Raw genomic sequence first — 12,135 nt, 5'->3', positions numbered from 1 at the left:
CAAGGAAATATATTCTTGATATTCATTGATATGAATGAATGAATATCAGAAAAAATAGATCGAACACTACATAAATACAACATTAAGGCAACCTTCAAACCTCCTGCAAAATTAAGAAATATACTCAGATCATCCAAAGATCCTCTACCCTACCTTGCCCACCCAGGGGTTTACAAAATTCAGTGCACCTGCAACCTATCCTATATAGGGAAAACAGAGCAAACCATCTCAATAAGAAAAGACAAACATAAATGGCACATTAAATTCCTCTGCTATGGCAGAGCTTCCCAAACTGTGAGCCATGGCCACCTGGGGGGCTGTAAGTTTTGCTGAGGGGGCCCATGAAATAATGAAAACAAATTTAAAATGTTTTAAGACTAAGTAGATTTTTTTTAAATCTTAAAAGAAACGTATTTAATTTTTATTATTTCTTTTTTGTTCTTTTTTATATCATGCCTCTCAAGACCATGCACTTTAAACATGTCACAGAATCACTGGAAAGGCACCAAATCCCTATACTGCACCAAAACCTAGTTTGAAAGAAAGTTCAAGGAAACTTATAATCTTCAGAGCTGATAAAGGGAATACAATAGTAGTTCTAAATACAGAAGATTATAAACAAAAAAATTACAGATTTGCTTTTGACTCTTCCACCTACTCAATTCTGCCAGCCTAGTTGGTCGAGTGGTTAGCATATCCGCTCTCCAGCAAAAGGCTGCGGGTTCAAATCTCACCGTGGGCATGGATGTTCATGATTGTCTGTGAAAATACTAGTGGTGGTGGTTGGCGGTAGATGGCATTGGTGTGAATGATGAAAGTAGTTGCAGTTTGTTGCAGTTGGTGGATTGAGTGGTAGAGATGGAGCTGTGGAGTAGGTGCCCTCCCTCGATGAGTCTTTGGACTCCTTGGAGGTGCCATGTAATAATAATAATAATAAACTTGTGAAATGCTAAAACATCATTCAAATCTAAACAATAATGGATTAATAATTCCAAGCATATGGAGGACCCATCTTCAACCCATATAGCATCCGGAACACCCCCCCCCCCCCCAAACAAGAAAACTTTAATATAAGAGGACTGAAGAAATTGTTTAATGTAGTTCTGCTGTTAAACTTAATTTTATTTATTTAGAGGGTTTTTAATCATCTGTATATTATTATACTGATAGGTGTAAAAAGATTTTTATTTTGTTAATTATATTTTTTGTATATATTTTATTTACTATTATTTATATTTTATTTTTATTTATTTATTTTTCACCAGGGTCAGGCTAGGATACACGATACATAAAGCATTTAGATTTATCTTACTTTTGTATAGTGTCATGTAGCTTGTGTCCTGTGCATATGCATGTTTTCCTGATGATGATGATGATGACCTCAATACTGAGGTCAAAACATTGATTGTTATTTCCTTAATTATAAGTAAATTAATTAATCCAACATGTGCATTTTTATCTCCATAAATTCTTCACTATGAAAGAAATTTATTAGTCATTAGAACTTAATCTTGAACTTCAGAGTTGATAAAGGGAATACAATAGTAGTTCTAAATAGTAGAAGATTATAAACAAAAAAATTACAAATTTGCTTTTTGACTCTTCCATCTACTCAATTCTAAATCATGACCCTATGTGGAAATTAATAAAAAGCAAGTAATTTACTTAAAAATGTCCCAAACTGGCCTCAAGAATTAATACAAAAGCTGAAGTTGTTGCATACAATTCCTCCACAACTTTACTGGTCACCTAAAATACACAAGCCTGGCATCTCTTTAGATATTTAGTTACACCTTAATTAAATATCTGGCTATCTATTAGGACACCATGTAAGATCATCTGACTCTTGCATCAAAAATTCATCCTATTTTGTCCAGAAACTATCAAGTTTACATGTATCATCTGCTGACATCCTTGCAAGTCTTGACATAGTATCCCTCTTTACTAGTGTTCCTGTAGATGATGTGTTAAACTTCATTGAAGTTTAACATGACTAACTTATTTGAAACTTCATTCAAATTTGTTAGTAATGCCTTTTTCCACCAGGCATTACTAACTTATTTGAATTCGGTCTCTGGTCCAATTTTTTTTTTAGTGGAATAACATATTTTACAAGCAACAATTTGGGCTTGTGATGTGTAGCCTCCTCTCTCCACCTTCTGCTGACCCCTTTATGAAAAACTTTGAAAAAACTTTCCTAACAGAAACAATTCTAAAACCAGTGGTTGGTGTAGTGTGAATGATATTTTTATTATTTGGAAACATGACCTCCTAAGTCTGCAACAATTTCCTCATTCCCTGAACTCTTACCAACTGACCAACCATCAAATTTGCATTAGAGCTCAAAAAAGAAGGAAAAACTCCTGCTTCTTGATGTTTTGTCATTAAAAAGTGATTTTTAATCGGTGAATAGTCCGTTTTTTTCCCCGTTTTTCTATGTTTTTGAGTGCTAAATTGTTTCTCTGAATACGAGTGTACTTCAGTGGTTGTTTTTTGGAAGTTAGTTGCTGTCGCAATATATTTTGGTTACCGTCAGAATCGAATGCATAACGGTGGAAGACAAAACCAAGCTAAGTTTTCATTACTGTATTTAGTTATATTTCATTTTATTTAGTGTACTTAAATGTTTTGTTTTGCTTGTAATTGTTTGTACTTTTTTCTTATTTATTTAATGGAATTTATTAATTGAATAATTAACAATTACGCTATTCGGCAGTAAGGAATGATGACGGATTCAGCTGCGGTCACAAGTGACGTATCGCCAAGTCCTCTGCCATTTAAGAACTCTATTATAAGCAATATCATAAGGGACTTTGTGACATGCAGTGCTTGCGACATGTATGCATCTCGGGAATTGGATATGTGGCTTGTGAAAGAGAGCAGAGAGTGTATGTGTGCAAAATGCAGGCAGTGGGAGGAAATAAGTGCATTCAAAATATCAATATCCGACCTTGTTGCTCCAGGAACGGGGAATGAATGTAGGAAGACAAGTAGTGTGATAGGAGAGAATGAAAAAATATATATATGAATGAGAAAATAATAGTTGATAGTGTGGAAGGTGTGAGTGACTGTGAAAGTTTAGGAGATGGTTTTGTTTGGGAGAGTGAATTTAGATTAAGAGTGACTGACCTGCAGAGGGAGATAGATGAGCTGAAAGTGGAGGTGGAATGTCTTGTGAATGAGAGCAGAAATATGAAAGATAAGATTAGGAGAATGGAAGAGATAAATGCAAGTCGAATCAGAGTAGGGGGGAGAGAGAATTTTGGGAGTGTTAGAAGAGGAGAGAAAGGAAACAGTAGAAGAGAGGGAATGAGTGGGGGGTATGGGGGTGCTAGAAGAGGAGAGAATGGAAACAGTAGAAGAGAGGGAATGAGAGAGAGATATGGAAGTGTTAGAAGAGGAGAGAAAATGGAAACAGTAGGAGAGATGGAATGAGAGAGAGGTATGGGAATGCTAGAAGACGAGAGAATGGAAACAGTAGGAGAGACGGAATGAGAGAGGGATATGGAATTGCTAGAAGTGGAGAAAATGGAAACTAGGAGAGAGGGAATGAGAGAGATGTGTGGGAGTGCTAGAAGAGGAGAGAATAGAAACAGTAGGAGAGAGAGGTATGAGAATGCTAGAAGAGAAGAGGGAATGAGAGAGACCTATGGGAATGAAAGAAGAGGAGAGAATGGAAACAATAGGAGAGAGGAAATGGTAAGAGGTATAATGTATGGCGACTCAATGATCCGTGGTGCTCAAGATAGGATGCGTGAGGAGTGTTTGCCAGGAGGAACAATAGAAAGGGTGGCTATGGCAATTAAGAGAGGTGAAAGGGTGGATGAGATGATTGTGATGGTAGGAACAAATGACTTGAGTGGTAATGTAAGTCGGGCAGCAAGAGATATGAGATTTTTGCTTGAAGCTGTACGGAAGAAGACAGAGAGAGGAAAAATAGAGTGCGTGTTGCCTAGGTATGATAATGATGAGCTGAGCAGAAGAGCGGTGATATTGAATGGCATAATAGCGAGAATGTGCGACAAGAGAGGACTGGTATATGTGGATGCTTGGAGTGCGTTTGAGGAAAGAGAGGAATTGTATGCGAGAGACCGCTTACATTTGAATGAGGAGGGACGTAGGCATCTGGAGAGATTGCTATTCTGAACGAGTCAGCGTGACCCAGGGAGGATGATAGCAGGGGTGGCCTCTTGTGGGAATGGATACTTGATAGAAGGGAGACGACATCAGATAACACTGAACCCAGTGGAGTCTAGAGAGGATAATGCTGGGTATAGAAACAATGGCATTTATATGCTTTATACTAATGCCAGGAGTATCCAGAATAAGGGAGAGGAATTGGTGGTGCAGATAGCATCAGCCTGGCCAAAATTATTGCGATCACTGAGACGTGGTTGACAGAAGGGGATATAACAACAGGAATAGAAGTCGCTGGGTATAGCATTTTTCGTCAGGATAGGAGGGGAAAGCGTGGTGGTGGGGTACTACTTATGATAAGTGATGACCTATGTCCTCTAACAGTGGAGGCTTTGGAAGGAAGTGAGACAAGTGATTTTGAGAGCATATGGTGTGAGGTAGAGGTAGGCAAGACAGGATATTTAGTTGGGTGTCGCTACAGACCCAGGAGCACAGAGGATGGGGACCAGGAGATGATTAGACAGTTAAGTTTGGCAAGTGCAAGAAGAATGATCGTTATGGGAGATTTTAACTACAGTAGTATAAATTGGAGAGAGGAAGATGCATGTAGCAATAGGGGAATGGAATTTCTAGAATTCTTGAGGGACAAATGTCTTAGGCAACATGTAACAGAGGGAACAAGAGGTTCAAGAGTTTTGGATTTGGTTATAGCATCAGAAGAGTTGATAATAACTGAGATGACATCTCTCCCACCAGTTGGAGAGAGTGACCATATGGTTTTGACTTGGAAAATGAATAGACATGCAGGAGTATCAAAGAGATGGGAACTTATGTGGAATTATAAAGCAGGTGATTATAATAGTCTTAGACATCAACTTCGGGAAGTTTCATTGAGGGAGGAATTGGAAGGCCAGGATAGCATTAGTGCATGGGAAATTGTGAAAGAATATTTGCTAGCAGCAATGGTAAGTTGTATACCACGAGTGAAGAAGAGGACACAATTTGGAGTAAGATGACAAACAATGTTAAACAGGAATTGCATGCAGAAAAGAGGCTATGGAAGAGATATAAGGAGACAGGTGAAGAGAAGATGCATGAAGAATATAAGACACAGGCCAGAAGAGTGACTAGTGTGGTAAGGAAAGTGAAACTGGAATATGAGAGGAGATTGGCCCTAAGATCTAAAGAAAATCCTAGGGAATTTTTTTAACTATGTGGCCAGTAGCGGGAGAAATGACTGTGGAAGAATGATATTGTGGGATAAAAATGAGAATAGAGTGACTGATGCAGAGGACATAGTGGAATTGTTCAATAAACACTTTATTGGAGTATTTCATCCTAGAGGAGTCAGTTTTAATGCTAGAGGGATAGGGCTGGTTCGAGGTTTAGAGGTACAGGAGGAGAATGTGTTTCAGATACTGAGTACTCTGGATGTCAGTAAAGCTCTGGAACTGGTATTTCACGAGTTTTGAGAGAATGTGCTAGGGAACTCACAGTGCCTTTAACCTGGCTTTTCAATGAAAGTCTGGCTGCTGAAAAGGTGCCCATGGAATGGAAGGAAGGTAAGATTGTTACCACCATTGCATAAGGGTGGTAACAGACTAGAAGTGTCTAATTATAGCCAAGTCTGTGTGTCATCAGTAGTTAAGATCTTGAAGAAAGTAGTGAGGGGCAGATGAGGGTAACGTTATCTGCGAGAGTCAACATGGATTTGTGAAAGGGCGCTCTTGTTTTAGCAATATGCTAGCCTTTTATAATAAAGTTACAAGAACATTAGATGAGGGAAAGGCATATACTGCAATCTTCTTAGACTTAGCAAAGGCATTTGACAGGGTGCAACATGATAAGCTGATATTTAAGTTGCAGCACATGGGTCTGGATGTCAGATTGGTCAACTGGATTCAGGATTGGCTGTCTGATAGGTATCAGAGAGTTGTGTATGGTGGAGCAGAGGGTTACAAGTGTGGTCCCACAGGGCTCAGTACTAGGACCTATATTGTTTAACCTTTATATCAATGACATTGCCAGTGGATTGCAAGGGGATATTCAGTTGTTTGCGGATGATGCGAAGCTGGGAAGGATTATTAGTAATAGTGCAGATGTGGTAGCCCTGCAAGAGGATTTGAATAAGCTAGATAGATGGGCAAGTGAATGGGGATGTCAATTTAATGCAGCAAAATGTAAGGTCTTGAGGTTTGGGAAACATCGAAGGGATGCTGCATTCTCTATGGGAGGAGTTATACTGGAGGAAGTAGGGGAGACAAGAGATCTGGGGTTGATGATTGATAGAAACCTGAAATTTAGGGGACATATTGCAAAGGTGGTGAAGGTAACACAGAGGATTGCTGCAATTATGAGAATGACACTGACCTGCAGAGATAAAAAGGTTATCATTCTGTTGTATAAGTCTCTGATCAGACCACACTTAGACTATTGTTCTCAGATTTGGTCCCCAGGATTTGAAGGATAAATTAACTGTGGAAAGGATACAAAGATGGATGGCAAAGATGGTTTCAGTACTGTACAAGGATAGTTATGAGGATCAGCTGAGGGAATGTGGACTGCAGAGTTTTTTATTATTATTATTCCTGACACCTCCAAGGAGTCCAAAGACTCATTGCGGGAGGTATGATTGAGACTTTTAAACTTTTGAGAGGTGGTCACAGCATTGACACTGGGGAATTCTTTCACTTGGTTGAACAGCGGGAAGGAATGATGGCAAGAGGCCATCTCTGGAAGTTACGAAAGGAAACTGTGAGCAAGAAGGTGAGGAGTGGTTTCTTTGCGTGGAGGGTGGTTGAACCGTTGAATGCATTGCCTGATGGAGTGGTGAGAGCGAGAACGGTCAATGACTTTAAGGAGTGGTATGATAGACTTTGTGTTTCTTAAGGAGGACCTCCCCCTTGATGAATCTTGACAGACTTTATGTTTTTAGGAAGGACCTCCCACGATGAGTCTTTTGACTCCACGGAGGCCTGAATAATAATAATAATAATAATAAAAAGTCTAACAATAGTGTTACTCTTGAGGTGTGTCATAAGCCTACACATGCAGGATGTAATCTTCATACCTCATTCCTTCACCATCCTTCTCAAAAATTAGGAATAATCCACACTTTAAAGAATCAAGCAGTCTCTTATACAAAATGAGGACCAACTCAAGGCCAAACTACAGACTCTCACTCTGAAATTTTTTGTTCTCAATGACTGCTCCAAAAAACAGTTGACAGGATTTTATTTTTGAACCCTACCTCTCCCAATAACCAGATTATCCAATATAGAAACTTGATCACAATTCCACATATTGATAGTCTATCGATTAAAGATCACATCTCTGTTCAAAGATCATAACAACAGAGTAACTCTGAAAGCAATTTAAACTGTTCACAGCCTCCTGAGTTCTCCTAAGGATAGCACACCTTTCTACTCATGGTTTAAGCCTACATAGGGAGGAGACTGGCCATGGATTTGAGGTGGGAAAGAAGGAATATGGTGCAGATATCAGGCATAAAAGAAAAGGTAGATCTAGTATGGCCAACCATACTTTATAATACCAATCATGCAGTCGACTGGAAAATTTCAACTGTGTCTTATGTAGAAGAAATTTTTTTTTACAGACTTCTGAGGGAATCAGTTATGTGGTTCACTGAATAAAAACCTACGACTGATATTAAGTGATGTATGCAAATCGCTTATTAAATTTTTTTTAACATCGGAAACTTCAACTTCCCTATCAACCACCTTCTGTCATTAACTGCATACAACACAGTTTTACATTGATTTATAATGAATTTAGTCTTTTTTTTTTTTTTTGTTTGGAACAGTATTTCAGTGTTTAGTTAACTTTGTGATCTATTTTGTGTATTTGCTGTTTAAGCCCTGATAAAGCCACTAGTTGTATTTTAGGTGGTGAAATTAGGGGTATTTTTCATATTCTAACAACTAATAAATATCCTTGTTGTTAATGAAAGTTTTTTAGTCATAAAACATTTTCACCTTGAAGGCAGAAAGTTTGAAAACTGCTGAACTTTTTAATTTCTTGGAATTTAATTTGCTATCCTAGAGCAGTCTAGTTTCAATTCCATCCATCAATTCTTTAGAGCTAGTACCTCATAATCTAGTCTATTATTCAGTTCGCTAAAGGTCAGGAGATTTACTCTTTGAAACCTATAGCCTGCTACTTTGTGAAAGTACACAGAATGTCATTTAATGCTCATATTATCTTTTTAATAAAAAATGAGCTGATAAAATGAGCCTTCCTCTCCATTTCACAGGCTAATCTCTCTCTCTCTCTCTCTCTCTAAATGCTGTTATTCTTCCAGAACAGCAATATCTTTATACAAGAACACAAAGACATTCTTCTTATTCTTCTTTTAAGGAACTATAATTGGAATTTAACTTTCCTTCCCAGCTTTCATAACTAAAAAATAATAATAATAAATAAATAAATAATACTAGAGCATATTATTTAATTCAGTTAGTGAAGTTTAGAAGGTTTGAAAACTGTACAGGTTACATGATGACTTCCTAGTATGTTGTGAATCCTATTTGTGACTTGTACTATTCATGTAAATAAAAGCAACATAAATGAAGTAAAATTATTATTATTACAGTTGGATCCCAGGGTAAAAATGAATACAGAAAGTTAACACTAATTGCTACAATATTTTATAGAAGATGGTAATTAGTGTGGGCCTCTAATATCTCTGTACTACCCTTTCAAATCATTCACTACTTGTGCATTCACCTTCTCTGATAATACAATCTGCTCACTTATCTCCCTCCGTGCCAAAAAAAAAAAAAAAAAAAAAAATCTACTCTTCACACTTTTTCCTCACATCTTGTACAATCTCAAAAATGAACAATCTCAAATCTTGAACAATCCCTTGTTCTCATTCCTGCTCTTTCTACCCTTTTCATATTTGCCATGATAAAGTTTCGTAAACTTTTTCAAAATAATGTATGCCTGGGATGCATAATGCTGGAAGCATGAATAAAAGTATTTGTAAGAACAGAATGAAATGTTTCTATTATTATTATAAATGAGAATAGTGATCAAGGAGCAAATAACAGCAGACAGAAGGAGAAAACCATAAGGTTTTGAGTGGTAGTAGGCCAGAAGGATGTCTGCTCATCCTTCTGGCCTGCTACTGACAAGCAAAACAGTGCACGAAAATATAAATAATAACAGATTGAAATTGATAGGATAAGATATTTAGCTAAGAGAGCAAGATAAGGGTGATCACCATAGATGATTTTAATTATGGCAATATTGATTGGAAGGAAGATATCGCATCAGAGAATAAAGAGAATGAATTTCTTGAGTTAAACTCAAAAGGACAACTATCATAGGAAATATGTAATGAAGGGCAGATTAGTGCTGAGAGTTTTAGATCTGATCATAACAGCACAGGATGTGATTGTGAATGGAATGGAATTTTCCTAAAGATGGTGACAATGACCATGAGGTGATCACCTGGGTTGTAGCCAGTCATATGAGAACTTCTGCAAAACTGCAGGGCCAGCAATTATGAAAAGCTTAGGAGACAACTAGGAGCTATAATATGGAAAGATGAGTTGAGTGGAAAAGGAGGTAGGCATTGCGTGGACACTGATCAAGAGCTATTTAGCAGCAGCAATGTCTAAGTGTATTCCAAAGGTGAAACAGCTAAATAAGGTAGGAGTAAAATGGATTCATGGAGAGATTAGGCAGATTATGCATTAAATCTGGAAGAAGACACTGTGGAAGCAACACAAGATGAATATTAGAAATAATCAGTTGCATGAAAAGTACAAAGAGCAAGCCAGGAGGGTTACTCCAGGAGGGTAAAGATAGCAAAAGTGCAGTATGAGCAGAAATTAGCCAATGTGGACCATTAATATTATTATTATTATTATCATCGTCATCATCAGACCTCCATGGAGTTAAGAGACTCATCGTGGGAGTCCGATTCTCACATATGCAGCTTATCATACCCTGACTCAAACGCACTCACCACACTTTCAGGCAATGTATTCCAATCATCCCACTCTCCATGCAAAAAGTCTACTCCTCTTCCTGCTCACATCTTCTTATACAGCTTCCGTGGATAGCCTCTTGTCTCTCCCTGTCTCCAGCCATTCTATAAAAAATCTCAACCACATTACTCCTTAAAAAAACTTATATATTTCAATCATGTTCTCCTTCTATCCACTAGGCTCTGCAGTTTGCAATCTCTCTGTTCTTGTACTCCACATTCCAGAGACTTTATTATTATTATTTCGGGCGACTTCAGGAGTCCTTAGACTCATCGAGGGAGGCCTTAAACATCATGTCCACACAACTATGCGATTACATTCACACAGTATCTATCATACCTTGTCTTGAACTCGTTCACCGTCATAGCACCCACAACAGACTCTGGCAGCTTATTCCACTCATTTACCACTCTAAAAGTAAAGAACCCAGCTCTAACACCCCTGCTAACCACACTCTTGCCTAGCTTCCATAGGTGTCCCCTAGTTCTCTCACCACCAGTCCTGATCTCAAAAATATCCTCTGAATTAATCCTATAGAATCCCTTTAGCAATTTGAATGTCTCAATCATATCTCCCCTCCTCTGCCTATCAACTAGTTTCTGCAACCCACAAATCTTCAACCTGTTCTCATATGGTTCATTCCATAGACCTGTTATCATCTTAGTCACTCGCCTCTGGATCCTCTCCACCTCCTCCCCATCAAGAAGGAACCGAGGTGACCAAATCTGGGCACAGTAGTCGAGATGAGGTCTTATCAAGGCTCGGTACAGAGGTACAATAACTTGCTTGTCTCTGCTCGTCAAGGTATTTTTCAACAACCAAGTGAGTCGATGAGCTGATTTAGCTACTTTTGCAATGTGCCCCCTAAACTTCATCTCCCTATCCACCAACACTCCCAAGTCCCTGGCCTCATCAATCTCTTGGAGTACAGTTCCACCAATGTGGTATACTGCTGCTAATCTTTTCACCCCAAAATGCATAACCTTACATTTTGTCACATTAAATTGACATCCATTCTCCTTAGCCCAGAACTCCAATCTATCTAAGTCATCCTGCAAGACTTTGACATCTTCTGCATTCACTATTGCCCTACCCAACTTTGCATCATCAGCAAACAAATGAACTGTTCCACTTAGATCCTTCCCTATATCGTTAATGAACAGATTAAACAGCAGTGGTCCAAGAACAGAACCCTGCGGCACACCACTAGTCACAGGCCGTCTTTTGGACTCTACTCCTGAATAAACTACTCTTTGATATCTCTCCATCAACCAACCACCTATCCATCTCACCAATCCTATATCCATTCCCATATGTTGTAGTTTACGGATTAGTATTCCATTGAACTTGAAACCGAGTTAGTTCAATTTGCCTCTGAATCCTCTCGCACATGTGGTCTGATCAAAGTCTTGTACAATGGAAACATAACATCCTTGCTTCTACATGACAGTGTTCTCCACATTATTGTTATAATCTGCAGTGCTATCCTCACAGTTTTAGCAAAATGTCTCAGAAATTTCAGATCCCCATCCGCCATCACTCTCAGATCTTTCATCTCCTCCACTTCCTCTAAGATATCCTTACCAATCTTATATTCTGCATCCCAATCTTTGCTTCCAAAATTTCAAAATCTACACTTGGCTACAATGAACTGACATCCCACACAATTGTCCATTCATCCAGTCTATTCAAGTCCTTTTGCAAGGCTGCCATTCTCATAGCTTTCCCCAACTTTGCATAATTTGCACAAAATCACCATTCAAGTCCCTTCCAATGTCATTTAAATACAAATTAAACAACAGTAGCCACCACAAAACAGACCCCCTGGTGCACATCACTAGTGACTTTCCTCTTCTGGGGTATTGCTACTCCATACACAACCTGCCAATACATAGCAGACAGCCAATCTCCAATCCAACACACTAAGCTACCATGCAACCTCATTTGCTCCAATTTAATAACCAGTGTGGCAATTTTTTGA

This window comes from Typopeltis vanoorti, chromosome 13 (assembly GCF_054136105.1).
Source record: "Typopeltis vanoorti isolate ZY-2024b chromosome 13, IOZ_Tvanoo_1.0, whole genome shotgun sequence".
Taxonomy (NCBI): Eukaryota; Metazoa; Arthropoda; class Arachnida; order Uropygi; family Thelyphonidae; genus Typopeltis; species Typopeltis vanoorti.
Note: the sequence above shows the minus strand (reverse complement) of the source record.